Source organism: Aquarana catesbeiana, linkage group LG12 (genome assembly GCF_042186555.1).
Source record: "Aquarana catesbeiana isolate 2022-GZ linkage group LG12, ASM4218655v1, whole genome shotgun sequence".
Classification (NCBI taxonomy): domain Eukaryota; kingdom Metazoa; phylum Chordata; class Amphibia; order Anura; family Ranidae; genus Aquarana; species Aquarana catesbeiana.
The window spans coordinates 236,366,214-236,380,749 of NC_133335.1; the positions used below are offsets into that span (position 1 = coordinate 236,366,214).

General features: G+C 44.5%; 1 protein-coding gene across 1 annotated transcript in view; it reads right to left on the reverse strand.

Moving 5' to 3' along the window:
• LOC141113683 (uncharacterized) overlaps positions 1 to 12,807 on the reverse strand; it is a 104,077-nt gene extending 91,270 nt beyond the window's left edge. Inside the window, exon 1 of the mRNA XM_073606938.1 lies at positions 12,716 to 12,807. The gene's annotated coding sequence lies outside the window, so the exon portion shown is untranslated. The remainder of the gene's footprint in view (positions 1 to 12,715) is intronic.
• Positions 12,808 to 14,536: the final 1,729 nt, after the last annotated feature.

Consider the following 14,536-nt stretch of genomic DNA (forward strand, 5'->3'; position numbering starts at 1 on the left):
ATACAAATTACCTTCAAGTGCAACAACTTTTTAGTTGGGAGGTTTAAACCATTTTAGCACTTTGGAATTTTTATTTTTTAAAGTGTTACACTTAATTTCATATGTTTTAGTTACGGTTATAATGTGAATTATTGCGCTTGAAGTTAATTTCCCACCACCCCTGCTAAGTCCATATCTTTATGGACCTTGCTTTGTGCACTGGTGTGCAGTCATGTTGGAACAGGAAGGGGCCATCCCCAAACTGTTCCCACAAAGTTGGGAGCATGAAATTGTCCAAAATGTCTTGGTATGCTGACGCCTTAAGAGTTCCCTTCACTGGAACTAAGGAGCCAAGCCCAACCCCTAAAAAACAACCTCCACACCATAATCCCCCCCTCCACCAAATAATTTGGACCAGTGCACAAAGCAAGGTCCATAAAGACAAGGATGAGCGAGTTTGGGGTGGAGGAACTTGACTGGCCTGCACGGGGTCCTGACCTCAACCGAATAGAACACCTTTGGGATGAATTAGAGCGGAGACTGCGAGTCAGGCCTTCTTGTCCAACATCAGCGCCTGACCTCACAAATGCGCTTCTGGAAGAATGGTCAAACATTCCCATAGACACACTCCTAAACCTTGTGGACGGCCTTCCCAGAAGAGTTGAAGCTGTTATAGTTGCAAAGGGCGGAGCCAACTCAATATTGAACCCTACGGACTAAGACTGGGATGCCATTAACCAATTGCCAACCGGGCCATAGCCGAAAGACGGCTACAGCGCGGTCGGCTTATTCTGGGTGGACGTCCGCGGGACGTCATCTCAGAATGTTGCTCCCGCGCGCCCCCTGGGGCACGCACCCGGGAGCATCCGTGACTGCCGGGTCCTCCCGGATCACGGTAAATAGTCGCTAATCGCGACCGTTTACCACGTGAACGTTCCGTCAAATGACGGAGTGATCACTTGAAAACAAACCGGCGTCATGACGTTCCTCCCTCCCCTCTCTGTACCGATTGGCACAGTGCTAGGGGAGAGGGGGAGAGATGGCAGCAGCAATGTGAGCTGGATGTTTAGAGCCCACAGCGCTGCTCAGTGTCAATAATCTGCAATACTCTGCAACACTGTGCAATACTCTGCAAAACTCTGCCAATACTCGCCAATGCTCTGCAATAAATTTTAACAGAAACAATAAAAAATTTTTTATCGAATTTTCAGTCTTTTTTTATTTATAGCGCAAAAAATAAAAAACCCAGCGGTGATTAAATACCACCAAAAGAAAGCTCTATTTGTGTGAAAAAAGGGACAAAAATTTCATACGGGTACAGTGTTGCATGACTAATTGTCATTCAAAGTGTGAGAGCACCGAAAGCTGAAAATTGGTCTGGTTAGGAAAGGGGGTTTAAGTGCCCGGTGGTCAAGTGGTTAAAGTTCATGTGTGTGTAAAGGCAGTCGTCCCAATACTTTTGAATATATATATATATATATATATATATATATATATATATATAGTGTGAGCGGACATCCCCGGCCAGCACAGCTACAGTGAGCTCCGCCACCCCCCCCCCCTCTCAGCACACAGCACTGGTGATCGGAGGGAGGGGGGGTTGAATAGCTTGAATAGGTGGAAATGTGCTATATACCGTGTTATACGCCGATCTCCGCTGATTGTGAGCGGAGCGCCGCCGACATACACAAAGCTGAGTGCACTCGAGTCTAGTCTCGGCTCCTCTCGGCTCCGCTCACAGTCCCACCCAGTCCCGCCATTGGACCTGTGTTATGTCCATCATAGGGGCGGGACTGCGAGAGGAGCCGAGCCTAGCCGAGTAGACTCGGCTTTGTGTATGTCGGCGGCGCTCGCTCCTCTCGCAATCAGCGGAGATCGGTGCCAATTTTAAATAGAAAGGCTGCAATGACACAAGGCTGCACAGGCTGCAATGACACAAGGCTGCAATGACACAAGGCTGCACAGGCTGCAATGACACAAGGCTGCAATGACACAAGGCTGCACAGGCTGCAATGACACAAGGCTGCAATGACATAAGGCTGCAAAGGCTGCAATCAGGGCCGGATTTGCCATAAGGCCACCGAGGCCAGGCCTCGGGGCGGCAGCGGTGCAGGGGCGGCGCCGCTCCTGCGGCGACTTCGCGGCCACCCCCCCCCTTTCAGGCTGCCCGTTAAAGTTGATTAAGGGCACCGGTGCCCTTAGAAAAGATGGCCGCGAGCCGCCCACTACTGCGCAGTTCTGAAGCGGCCGGGCTCGGGAAAGCTCGTACGCGCTCGGCTGGGCAGCGCATGCGCAGTAGCGTGATTGTGCCGCCCGGCGCCATTTTTGAAAAGATTAAGAAGTAATGTCAGCGGTGCGGCGGCGGGGGAGAGAGATGACATCTCTCATTGCCAGCACCGCTGTTCCACCCTCCTTCATCTGGTGGCAGACAGGCAGCGTGGCAAGTGACATCCCCATCTGGTGGCAGTGTGGCAAGTGACATCCCCATCTGGTGGCAGCGTGGCAAGTGACATCCCCATCTGGTGGCAGCGTGGCAAGTGACATCCCCATCTGGTGTCAGCATGACAAGTGACATCCCCATCTGGTGGCAGCGTGGCAAGTGACATCCCCATCTGGTGGCAGTATGGCAAGTGACATCCCCATCTGGTGGCAGTGTGGCAAGTGACGTCTCCATCTGGTGGCAGCATGGCAAGTGACATCCCCATCTGGTGGCAGCGTGGCAAGTGACATCCCCATCTGGTGGCAGTGTGGCAAGTGACATCCCCATCTGGTGGCAGTGTGGCAAGTGACGTCTCCATCTGGTGGCAGCATGGCAAGTGACATCCCCATCTGGTGGCAGCGTGGCAAGTGACATCCCCATCTGGTGGCAGTGTGGCAAGTGACGTCTCCATCTGGTGGCAGCATGGCAAGTGACATCCCCATCTGGTGGCAGCGTGGCAAGTGACATCCCCATCTGGTGGCAGTGTGGCAAGTGACATCCCCATCTGGTGGCAGCGTGGCAAGTGACATCCCCATCTGGTGGCAGCGTGGCAAGTGACATCCCCATCTGGTGGCAGCGTGGCAAGTGACATCCCCATCTGGTGGCAGCGTGGCAAGTGACATCCCCATCTGGTGGCAGCGTGGCAAGTGACATCCCCATCTTATGGCAGCGTGGCAAGTGACATCCCCATCTGGTGGCAGCATGGCAAGTGACATCCCCATCTGGTGGCAGCATGGCAAGTGACATCCCCATCTGGTGGCAGCATGGCAAGTGACATCCCCATCTGTTGGCAGCATGGCAAGTGACATCCCCATCTGGTAGCAGAGTGGCAAGTGACATCTCCATCTGGTGGCAGCGTGGCAAGTAACATCTCCATCTGGTGGCAGCCAGGCAGTGTGGCAAGTGACATCTCCATCTGGTGGCAGCGTGGCAAGTGACATCTCCATCTGGTGGCAGCGTGGCAAGTGACATCTCCATCTGGTGGCAGCGTGGCAAGTGACATCTCCATCTGGTGGCAGCCAGGCAGTGTGGCAAGTGACATCTCCATCTGGTGGCAGCGTGACAAGTGACATCCCCATCTGGTGGCAGGCAGAGTGGCAAGTGACATCTCCATCTGGTGGCAGCCAGGCAGTGTGGCAAGTGACATCACCATGTGGTGGCATCATGGCAAGTGACATCTCATCTGGTGGCAGGCATAGTGTCAAGTGACAAGCAATGGTGGCAAGTGACACGCTCAGGGCTCCCAATGATTCTGCATTATGGTGAGTTGAACTATTTCATTTTACATTACAATGTAATGATATAAATAATGTGTTTCAATCATCCTGACACCATAACAACCATGGTGCTGGGTATGATTGAGGCACTAACACCAGCCATTGCCCTGAAAAATTGCCCGCGAAAAATCATTACCCCTCGCGCGCTGTCCCTGAAGTATTTTTAGTCTGTACAATTAAAGCCAGTTATTTCCAGTGTTCTCGTGTATGGAGATATGTTTTTAATTGATCTATTGTAGCATCATCAATAAAGGACGAGAATGGTGGTGTGTGTGTGTGGGGGGAGGGGGCGGCATTGAAGAACCCGGCCTTGGGGCGGCAAAGGGAGTAAATCCGGGCCTGGCTGCAATGACACTGGGCAAGGCTGCAGATGGACACTGATAAAGCTGCATTGATGGGCATTTAAATGAAATTAAGTTTTTTTCCTTAAAGCGGATTTCCACCCAAAAGTGGAACTTCCGCTCATCTGAATCCTCCCCCCCTCTGGTGCCACAATTGGCACCTTTTAGGGGGGGAGGGGGGTGCAGATACCTGTCTACTACAGGTATTTGCACCCACTTCCTGGTATAGACTCCCACGGGAGTCACGCCCCTTCCCGCACCCCCCCCCCCGCTGTCTCCTGGGAAACACACAGGTCCCAGGAGATAGCGGGGACCACTTAGGACGTGCAGCGCGACTCGTGCATGCAAAATAGGGAAGTGAAGCTGCAACGCTTCACTCCCTGATCCCCTCACAGAGAATGGCGGCGGCAGCAGCCGAGAGCCGAGCGAGTGATCGGCTTCGGCTGCCGACATCGCTGGACTCCAGGACAGGTAAGTGTCCATTTATTAAAAGTCAGCAGCTGCAGTATTTGTAGCTGCTGGCTTTTAACAATTTTTTTTTTTTTAGGTGGACTCCCTCTTTAAACTTCCCTCCTAAAAGTTTTTTTCCTTAAAACTCCCTCCTAAACTTGGGGTGCGTGTTATACGCCGGCGCGTGTTATACGCCGATAAAAACGGTACTACCCTGTTTCCCCGAAAATAAGACCTAGCGTGATTGTCGGTGATGGCTGCAATATAAGCCCTACCCCCCCAAATAAGCCCTACCCTGTTTCCCCGAAAATAAGCCCTACCTTTAAAATAAGACCTACAAGGACTTTAACTAGGGCTTATTTGGGGGGGGGTAGGGCTTATATTGCAGCCATCACCGACAATCACGCTAGGTCTTATTTTCGGGGAAACAGGTTATTGGCAAGAGGGTACGTGACCCCTCAGAGAGCGCATCGGCTCAGGGCAGATGGCCCTCCAACTTGCTGGAGAGGCTGTGACACCCCCGGGGGGGGACCTTTGCGCATCTGTGGTGGGAATGCATGAAGATCCAACCTTATTGGGAGGGAATTATAGGAGCGATTTGTCAAATAACGGGAGAACAGATTCAGAAGGACCCCTGGAAATGTTTATTCCATGATACGAGAAAAAAAGGTCTCTCGATACAAGAAAGCCTTAGTCCCATATCTCCTAAACGCAGCTAAAAGCTTGATTCCGAGTCTATGGAGAACCCAAGAAGCCCCGAAGATGAAGGAGTGGGTAGCGAGGGTGGAATGGGTGAGATCCATAGAGGAAACAATACACACAGTAGAGGACTTATTGGAGGTATACCGTAATAGAAGGGGAAAATGGATATAGTTCAGGATTTTTTGAGGTTGTATCTTTATGCATTCCCACCACAGATGCGCAAAGGTCCCCCGGGGTGTCACAGCCTCTCCAGCAAGTTGGAGGGCCATGTGGATATATATCCATAATGGATGCTTAGGGGGATCGGGGAGGGCGGGTGGGAGAGGAGAGAGAGGGGGAGAGATTGTTTGGGAGGTGGCAGGTCCTTTTGCTTTCCCCCCCCCCTTTTTTTTTTTTTTTTGGGGTGTGATTGGGGATATGGGGAGAATAAATGAATTGATGTAACAAGGAACTTAAATATAGGAATGTAATATATAATGTATACTTGTTAATATCTTTTATATAATAAAAGAGAGAATATAAAAATATATACATAAAAAAAATATGTTTGAAGGTTTTTATATACAAATAATACAATAATATGTTTAAAAAAAAAAAAGAATAGTCTCATGAAACAGGCTTTCAAAACAAATTAACATTTATTATTTATAAATTGTTACACATGTAATATTATTAAAACAGCATCAAATGTAAATGTAAACATTTAAAAAAAAAAAAAAAAAGAAAAAAAATGCCTTTTTCTCAGCTAACAAATCAAACTGAAACAAATGTATAGACAGTATATCTGTAAAGAATAATACAGAATGTATTAACTTTTTTTTTTTTTTTTTAAGCCTTTTAGGAAAATAATTTGCACTTTAACCACTTCAGCCCCGGAAGGATTTGACCAGGCCATTTTTTTGCGATACGGCACTGCGTCGCTTTAACTGAAAATTGCGCGGTCGTGCGACGTTACACCCAAACTAAAATTGACCTTCCTTTTTTTCCCCCCACAAATAGAGCTTTCATTTGGTGGTATAAACAAAAAAAGAGCGACAATTTTGAAAAAAAAAAAAACGCAATATTTTTTACTTTTTTGCTATAATAAATATCCCCCAAAAATATATATAAAAAAAGATACAACGATATATATAAAAAAAAAACAAAAAAAAGAACATTTTGAAAATGTATTTATTTATTTATTTATTTATTTATTTATTTTACTTTCTGCTATAATACATATCCAAAAAAAATATAAAAAAAACCCTAATTTATTTATCAGTTTAGGCCGATATGTATTCTTCTACGTATTTTTGGTAAATAAAAATGACAATAGGCATATATTGATTGGTTTGCGCAAAAGTTATCGCGTCTACAAACTATAGGATAGCTTTAGGGACTTTTATTTATTTTTATTGTTTTTACTGGTAATGGCGGCGACCTGCGATTTTATTAACGGGACTGCGACATTGCAGAGGACAAATCTGAACCCCAGATGACACTTTTTGGGGACCAGTGACATTATTACATTGATCAGTGCTATAAAAATGCACTGATCAATGTATAAATGACACTGGCAGGGAAGGCGTTAACCCTAGGGGGGAGATCAAGGGGTTAAGTGTGTTCCCTGGGTGTGTTCTAACTGTAGGGGGGGATGGGCTACCAGGGACATGACAGAGATCGCTTTTCCCAATCAAACGGGAATGGTCTTGTTTACATAGGCAGATCCTCGTTCTGCCTCTGTATACCACGATCGTGGGTCGCCGACGGACATCGAGTCCGACGGACCCGTGGGCATGTGCCCGCGGTACACGGCAGGTGCGTGCCTGTTATCTCTTGTGAAAAGACCAACGTACACCTACGGCGGTTTTTGCAGGGGAGCCATTGTGCCGCAGTATAATGACAGTGGCTGGTCGGCTAGTGGGTAAAGTGTGAACTTTTGAAGATTGATTCCCCACATCCAGCTCTAAAAAGATCTTCTGAAAAACTTCAAAGGTACATTTTAAGTGTTCAGGGTAACTCAGGCTAAAAGTATAAATGAGTCCCATAATCATTCTTTCTGATACAAAATGAGAGTGCTATATGAAAAAAAATACACTATACCAATATGCTTGTTTTTCCTGCCAATGCAGCAAAAAAAAAAATGGTATATTTGTTTTTGAAATGTAATAACAAAGTGCAAAGTGGGCGTGGCTTTAGGTTACATAATCTAAAGTTGAATGTCCAATATCTCAAAAACCGAACAAACAGAAAAAAATCAGCACAAACAGATTGTATAATTGTTTTTAAAATGTAATAACATGTGGTGCAAAAGGGAAGAGGTTTCATCAACTATAATGCGCAATATCTCTGAAACCAAACCAGCACACACAGTATCTCACAAAAGTGAGTACACCCCTCACATTTTTGTAAATCTTTTCTTCTATCTTTTCATGTGATTGTAAGCTCCTTGAGGGTAGGGACTGATGTGAATGTACAATGTATATGTAAAGCACTGCGTAAATTGACGGCGCTATATAAGTACCTGAAATAAATAAAATAAAATAAATGTGACAACACTGAAGAAATGACACTTGTCTACAATGTAAAGTAGTGAGTGTACAGCTTGTATAACAGTGTAAATTTGCTGTCCCCTCAAAATAACTCAACACACAGCCATTAATGTCTAAACCGCTGGCAACAAAAGTGAGTAACACCCCTAAGTGAAAATGTCCAAACTGGGCCCAATTTGCCATTTTCCCCTTTTTAACAAAATTTTTTTCCCCCATTTTTAACAACATCGGGTGCAAAGTGGGCGGGGCTTGATGTTACATAATCTGAATTCCAATATCTCAAAAGCTGAACCGGCTGAAACATTCATTTTTGTGGCACCAAATCGTTTTTAAGCTTAACAGCTGGCGGTCCCTCGCCCTGCATCTTGGTTGCGTTTCTGCAGAATGCAGTAAGCGCAAACTTTTCATCTCAATAGGTGTATACAACAGACTTATGTCCATTTATTATAAATATATTAATCTGCAAATAAAATAAACATTTCGGATGGTATGTTACTCAACATATAAAGCATGTGAACGATAATTTGTTCAATGTTCACTCTTACCTTTCAATGGCATTGCATGGCTGTGTAGTGACTTGGAAAAATTCTTGTCACTGGTGGCGCTCTTTTGTCCTGATGGGCCTCAAACCTATGGGAACTGCCTTGTGCAGGCTTTCAAAGTACCAAAAGATGTCAAACTCTTTAAAAAAACACTGCCCGCCGGCCGTCATATGACGTCCTTGATTTTGTGCGGTGATATCTGAATGATGGGTGCAGCTACAGGCATCATTCAGATATCGGCTTTTTCAGCCAGCGATTCCCTACACCAGTGATGGCGAACCTCGGCACCCTAGATGTTTTGGAACTACATTTCCCATGATGCTCAAGTACACTGCAGAGTGCATGAGCATCATGGGAAATGTAGTTTCAAAACATCTGGGGTGCCAAGGTTCACCATCACTGGCCTACACCATAAGAACAATCACAGCGGCCATTCCGCTGCCCGATCATTCTTACGGGCGGCGAGAGGAGACATCCCTCCTCCCACCGCCCTCTGGTGCTTCGGAGAACGGATCCGCCAGTCCCAGATGGTGACCATAGAGATTTCCGGCGGACCAGATGGTCGCTGGAGTCTCTATGATCGTTCAGAGGCCGGGAGCAATATTATGACGTCACGCCCGGCCTCTGCATTCAAACAAATGGCGCCGCCTCGGCTTGGAAGCGGTGATCGTTTTATTTATTTTTATTTCAGGCTTCCCAGCCTAGAGATGAGATGTGGGGGTCTTACTGACCCCCATATCTCACTGTAAAGAGGACCTGTCATGCTTATTCCTATTACAAGGGATGTTTACATTCCTTGTAATAGGAATAAAAGTGATCAAAGAAATATATTTTTTGAAAAAATTGTCAAACTAAAAAAAAAAAAAAAAAAAAGTAAAAAAAAAGCAATAAAAAATAAAAATTTAAAGCGCCCCTGCCCACGTGTGCTCACACGCAGAAGCTAACGCATACGTAAGTCCCACCCACATATGAAAACGATGTTCAAACCACACACGTGAGGTATCGTCGCGAAACATTGGAGCGAGAGAACTAATTCTAGTCCTAGAACGCCTCTGTAACTTAAAACATGTAACCGGTAAAAAAAATTTAAAGCGTCGCCTATGGGGATTTTTAAGTACCGAAGTTTGGTGTTATTACACGAGCGTGTGCAATTTTGAAGCATGACATGCTAGGTATCTGTTTACTCGGCGTAACTTCATCTTTCACATTATGCAAAAAAATTGGGCTAACTTTACTGTTTTGTTTTTTTTTTAAAGCACAAAACTGTTTTCTTTTTTTTTTTTTTTTAAAAACGTGTTTCGAAAAATTTCTGCGCAAATACTGTGCAAGATAAAAAGTTGCAATGAATGCCATTGTATTCTCTAGGGCCTTTGCTAAAAAAAAAAAAAACATATATCATATTTGGGGGTTCTATGTAATTTTCTATCAAAAAAATTATGATTTCTTTTTTTTTTTTTTGCCACATCAGCGAAATTTAATTTAAGAGACGTTATTTCAACTTCAAAAATCAAAATCTATCCCATCTCTTTTATTCACACCATTGTGGCCAGTCTTCAATTTTACTTTATTTATTCAAGAATAAATATTGATTTGAAAAAGACTAAAAGCAACAGTTCCTTCAATTGAACAGATATTATGGACAATAATTATACAATTTACAGTGACAATTCTAAACCTCCCCTTCTCTCCCCCATTCCCTCATCCCTCCCCTCCCCCCCCCCCCCCCAGTGCCCCGTCCACCCCCACCTCCTCCTTCTCCCAAATACACACCACCCAATCACCTAGTACTCTTGAACTCTATCTATCATATTTATGCTCCAGCCATAACTTCCATACACTCTTATGTTTTTTTAAGCTACCTCTCCTTCTAGAATTCCTCCTTGATGATCGTATCCTGGACCTCTCTTCTCCATTCTCCTATCGTTGGGGGATCGTTTTTCTGCCACTTCCGTGCTATAATTTTCCTGCCCTGAAACAGGCATCTTAAAATTGCAGTCTGGGTGCCTTTCAACATATCATTCGTCTCAAATAGACTCAGAAGGCAAGTTCGAACCTCCATTGCCAATGAGGATCCAAGTATTGTGTTAATTTCCTCCACTAGTTTTTCCCAATATCTATATAGCTTGGGGCAACGCCAAAACATGTGTAACAGGTCACCTCTCATCCCCACAACGCTGACATTTCGCATCCTGCCTCTTCCCAAACCTGAATAGTTTTACTGGTGTATAATAAAGTCTGTAAATCAGATATAGATGAGAAACCCCTTGTGATGGTGAGAGAGATACTCTTGGTCCCAATGCTAGATTGAACTTCCATTGTTCCACCGTTATTATGCCAACCTCTTCCTCCCATTTAATTCTCCTCCTGGGCTCTACCTCCCCTTCCTGCCCCTCCTTGGATATACTCTTGTACATTTCTGAGATTAAAATATGCAGCATCAAAACTTTTGGCAAACATGCGTCCCGCAATTTCAGTCAAATGAAAAGATTATTAATCTTTAATTAAGTGTAACTCAATTAGAATATGGAAATGCACATATCCTTAAAAGTTTTGTCTAAATTACTTAATATTATACATTATTTTCGTAAAATGTAAAAGGTGTGTTTTAAGAACTAATGAAAATTAAATAGGGTACTTAAAATATCAAAGTAAATTAATTAACAATTATTTTTATGTTGAAACTTATAAAATTTTTATGTAAAAAATTACAAGCCAACAGAATCATTTTTATCAGTATCTATCTATCTATCTATCTATCTATCTATCTATCTATCTATCTATCTATCTATCTATCTATCTATCTATCTATCTATCTATCTATCTATCTATCTATCTATCTATCCATCCATCCATCCATCCGTCTGTCCGTCCATCCAGATAGATAGATAGATAGATAGACATATAGATAGATCTATATATATATAATCTATAATCCGATTATACATTTAATTATTGATACAGAACCATGACGCAAATAAAAGTAAGAAATTAAAAATAGAAGATAAAAAGTGAAAAATAAGTAAATAAGCAAATCTTCATCTAATCATAAGCAAGTAAAAATGCAGTTTTTTTTTATTTCTCCCCCTGCATTGGGTATTCTTTGTAGAACTGCATCTCATTTACTAAGCCCCAGTGATTGGGTATTCTTTTTACTAAGCTTTTTACAAACTTTCTAAACAAAGGATAATTTTTTTTCTTCAGAATTTAGGGGGGGGGGGGGGGCGGACTGTGGCCAGCGGGGGTAACCATGACATTTTGTATTAGATAGAGGAACAGTGCCCCATCGCTGGTATCCTTGGGAGAAATGGTGCCCTATTGTTGGTATCAATGGGAGAAACAATACCCAATTGTTGGTATCAATGGGGAAAAACGATACCTGATTGTTGGCATCAATGGGAGAAACCATGCCCCATTGTTGGTGCCAGTGGGAGAAATGGTGTCCCATTGTTCGTGTCAATGGGAGAAATTATGCCCCATTGTTGATGTCAGTGGGAGAAATGGTTCCTTATTGTTGGTATCAATGGTAAAAATGGTGCCCCGTTATTGGTGTCAATGGTGTCGTTGGTATCCTTGGGAGAAATGGTGCCCTATTGTTGGTATCAATGGGAGAAACCGTGCCCCATTGTTGGTGTCAGTGGGAGAAATGGTTTCCCACGTTGGTGGCAATGGGAGAAATAGTGCCATTGTTGGTATCAATGGGGGAAATAGTGCCCCATTGTAGGTATCAATGGGGGAAATTGTCGATATCAGTTGGCAGAATAGTATTTCGTATCAGTAAGAGGAATAGTGCTCCAAGGCCTGGTTAAAGGCAAGCAGAGGGCCGCATCCACCCCCCAGGTCCCAGTTTGGAGACCACTGTTCTGGAGCAACTACACTTACACAGTGTACAGTCTATTAGCCTTTAGTAAATCAACCCCCTATGTCTCTTTGTCAGTATGTGCTCATTAAAGTGGAGTTCCACCCAAAAATAGAACTTCCGCTTTAAGTGCTGGTGACCCCCTGACATGCCACATTTGGCATGTCATTTTTTTTTTTTTTGGGGGGGGGGGATACCCAGTTTTTATGGGCACCCAGCTCCCACTTCCTCCCCGGGCTCTGCGGTGCCGAAAGGACGATCACCTCTCCCCCCCCCGCAATCTTCTGGGACACGTCAGAGGTCCCAGAGGATTGTGAAGCCACAGCCGGGCGCCCACGGTTAGAATGTCGGTGCCGGGGAGAGGAGCGAGGCTTCGTTCGCCCGCATCACTGGATCGTGGGACAGGCGAGTGTCCGATTATTAAAAGTCAGCAGCTACAGTTTTTGTAGCTGCCGACTTTTAAATGGGTGGAACTCCGCTTTAAGTTTCTCTAAAGTCAAAATATACGAAGAATTAAACCTAAAAAGCTTATTGCACCATAAACATTGCCAAACCTACCTTGACTGTAGACTTGAGCTATAGATGTAAGAAAAAAACAGGCGTACAATACGGCGTAATGGGCCATTCTATCAGGATCGCTGCAAACTCTGTCCGGGTAACATATACAATAAAAACAAGCCTGAGAATAAAAGTTGTATTTATGAAGCAGGTGATGTTTTTTTGAACAGCAGGATGTGAGATTATTTAACACATTATATGACAAGTGTTGGCAACAGGAAACCTTTGAGGCAATTCTTCAGATCTTGCACTTTTTGAACAACCTTAGAAGTCTGTAGTTTGTACTTATAAGGAGATAATAATATGTACAATCTCGAGGACAGAAGGGAAAGGGGGGGACATGATCCAAGTTTATAAATGCATGAAAAGTATAAATAAGGTTCGGGGGTGGGGCAGGATTTTCAATATGACGTTAAGATTAAAATCACGAGGACATGACCTCAACCTGGCCGAAGGAAAGTTTGAAACTAACCTTAGAAAACGTTAAACGAGAATTCATAAAGAGATTCCTGGAGGTGCTAAATCATTCCCAAAAATGACAGCGATCGTCCAAACTATTTTTCTAAACTCATATATTCATCTAAAAATGGTGTAGATCTCCAAACTCTGTGAACAAAGGACACGTTTACTGAGCTTGTGGCCCCTGTGAGATTAGAAAACACTGAGGTGTTGTGAGAGCAAACTGTGTCCCATCAGTGGTTTTAGTGGACGGAATAGTGCCCTATTGTTAATATTCAAGGTAGGAACGGTGCCCCATCATATGGTGCCTGTGGAAGGAATGGTACTCCATTAGTGGTGTCTGTGGGAGGAATGGCGCCCCATCATTGATGTCTGTGGGAGGAATGGTACTCCATTATTGGTGTCTGCGGGAGGAATGGTGCCCCTTATTGGTTTCGTGGGGATGACATGATGCTCCATTGTTGGTATTCAAGGTAGTAAAGGTGCCCCATCATTGATGTCTGTGGGAGGAATGGTACGCCATTATTGGTGTCTATGGGAGGAATAGTGCCCCATCATTGATGTCTGTGGGAGGAATGGTACTCCATTATTGGTGTCTGTGGGAGGAATGGTGCCCCTTATTGGTTTCCTGGGGATGACATGATGCTCCATTGTTGGTATTCAAGGTAGGAAAGGTGCCCCATCATTGATGTCTGTGGGAGGAATGGTACTCCATTACTGGTGTCTGTGGGAGGAATGGTGCCCCATATTGGTTTCATGGGGATGACATGATGCTCCATTGTTGGTATTCAAGGTAGGAAAGATGCCCCATCATTGATGTCTGTGGGAGGAATGGTACTCCATTATTGGTGTCTGCGGGAGGAATGGTACCCCATCACTGGTATCTGTGGGAGGAATGGTACTCCATTAGTGGTGTCTGTGGGAGGAATAGTGCCCAATCTTTGGTGTCTGTGGGAGGAATAGTGCTCCATTATTGGTGTCAGTGGATGCCATAGTGCCCCATCATTGGTGTCAGTGGATGGCATAGTGCCCCATCATTGGTGTCAGTGTATGGCATAGTGCCCCAAGGGTCAGATAAAGGCAAGCAAAGGACCACATCCGGCCCGCAGTTTGGAGACCACTGGTATAGATAGATAAAATTGGTGTAGATCCCAGACTCCAGTCCCCACCAAACACGCTCCACCACTCGCACTGTGAGTCTCAATCACCAAATGCTTGTGCCTCACAACCTAATGTTTGCCATAAATCGCTTTAATAGCACTGTTTCCCCTGATGGTCCTTCATCACCACTGGCATTCAGTAATAAAGCATCCGGTGGTTCCTCAAATGTAAAGAGATACTCCACTTTTGTTGCGAAAAAAA